Here is a 2,388-nt window from a genome sequence, read left to right on the forward strand (position 1 = left end):
TCTGCTGCCCACAGGCCCCTCCTTTGGCAGCTGGCCCAGGTGGGCAGGAAGCTTGGCTTCCTCCATCGCTGGGGGTGACCCCAGCCTCCCGCCCTCTCAGGCTGGCTCCATGGCCGTTGCCATCTTTGTCCCACTAATTTGCATATTCCCTCCTATTGGCTGTTTGGCATCATGGGTTACAGTCAATTTACATATTTGTCTATTATTAGTGTAGACATGAAAAAGAACATTAGCATTTAAAAAACAACATTTCAGGTCTAAATGATTGGAAACATCAATATGAGAGAGAAACAGCAGGCATGTGCCCTTGACCAGAATTGAACCTGGGAGCCTTCAGTCAGCAGGCTGATGCTCTATCCACTGACCCAAACCAGTTAGGGCCAATAATTCTCTCTCATCATTGATGTTTCTATTTCTCTCTCCCTTTCCCTTCCTCTTTGAAATCAATAAAAAATTATATTAAAAAAATGAATTCTGTATTGTGATGGCTACTTCAAAAATGTTCTCTATATTTTTCAGTCCCTGGTAAGCCAGATCTACTGAACTCTTGGGTACCTATGCTCAAATACCCAAGATGTTTGGGGTGATCTTTCCAATGGGAGAAAGGTAAAGTGGATACAATTTTTGCCTATAACTCAAGTGCTAATTCTGGTTGTATATTTGAGAACTGAAAAATAAATAACTGGATTTCTCAACCTATAAGTCTCTAATTACAGAAGCTTCTTCTTTTTCTGTTAATCCTCACTTGAGGGTATTGCTTTATTGATTTTTATAGAGATAGGAAAAGAGAGAGAGAGACAGAGAGAGAGAGAGAGAGAGAGAGAGATGAGAGAGAAACATCCATCAGTTGTCTCCTATACATGCCTTGACCGGGAATTGAACTCACGACCTTTAGGTGTATGGGACTACACTCCAAACAACTGAGCCACCCACCCAAGGCAGATACACACACACACACACACACACACACACACACACACACTCTTTTGCTGGGAAATAAGATGGATTTCTTTGTTATCTAATTAACTGGATTGGATCAATTTTAAGAGGACACAATTTGACTTGTGGTGTATTTTGATCTATTAATAGTGATTTCTGTTGTCAAAGAGTTCTCTGTTCTCCCTTATAATTCTAGTACAGTTTCATATTTCAAGGGGAGACTATTCAGAATGTCCTCTGCAGAGGTCAGCTAGAATAAATACAAACTGTTTAATGGTAGGCTCTATAAATAGTAGAAATTCCAACTGAAATTTTTAAGTGCAGTTATTTGTTAGAGCAAATTCTTGTCGTGATTAAACTAATGGCTCCCTAAAAGTGGACAACCATGTAGGCTGTTCAGATTTAGATGCCTTTTTATGTCCAAATCACTGTACTTGTCCACCCACACACACCTAATATTGTGTGCTGGGGTCAATGTGCCATTCTATAATTATAATAGAGTGAGGCAGTTTTGCAGCAGTAAAATGTTTAGGCTTCCTGAATATTGAGGTACAAATTATGAAGTAGATGAATTTATCTCTTAGTGCATTTCTACCTCTCTTCTCAGTAATCTCCCTTAGAATTATCTCATGTCCCTGATCATGTGTTCCATTCCCCCAGGGCTTACTTTCAGGCCCCTGCAGGTTAATTCATGTTAAGGCACTTTAAATCAATAAAGACTATACACTTACCATATGTCCCCACAATTCCACTCCTGTGTATCTACCGAAGATAAGTGAAAACATATGTTCACACGAAGACTTGTATATGAATGTATATGGAAACATTATTCATAAAATAAACTGGAAACAACCTAAATACCCATCGGTTAGCAATTGGATAAACAAAATGTGGCTTATACAATGGAATATGAAACAGGAATAAAAAAGAATAAGCTAGTTTTTAATGCAGTTCATTGGTTATCAATTTTACTTTTTTATGAGACATAAATATTAACAGTCTGTGCCTATTTAGTTAGTGACATGAAACCCTTTCATGATTTAGAATTTGTAGTGGGGATTGTCCCAAATCAAAATAGTAACACTTGCAAATTGAAAATTGCACATTATCAAAGACACAAATGATTAAGTGCATTTTTATTATTCTTTTCTCACCTTCACTGTAGGATGGGAATATCAAGAGATTTGGTTTCCTTACATATTAGCAGTAAACTCTTATGAGTTCAGACTTGTAACTAATCCCAAATAAGAACAAAATATTGATAGATGTTACCAAAGGATGAATCTAAAACTTACTCAATGAAAGACTCTAAGTTCAACATATGATTCTTAAAATGAGAAAAGTCAAAACTAGGAAGGCACATCAGTGGTTGCCTGGGTCTGAAGGTTGGAGCAAGGAGGACTGCTAAGGAACACAAGGGAGAATTTGGAGATGTTCTAAAATGATGTG

The sequence above is a fragment of the Myotis davidii genome, unplaced genomic scaffold (genome assembly GCF_000327345.1).
Source record: "Myotis davidii unplaced genomic scaffold, ASM32734v1 scaffold1208, whole genome shotgun sequence".
Lineage (NCBI taxonomy): Eukaryota > Metazoa > Chordata > Mammalia > Chiroptera > Vespertilionidae > Myotis > Myotis davidii.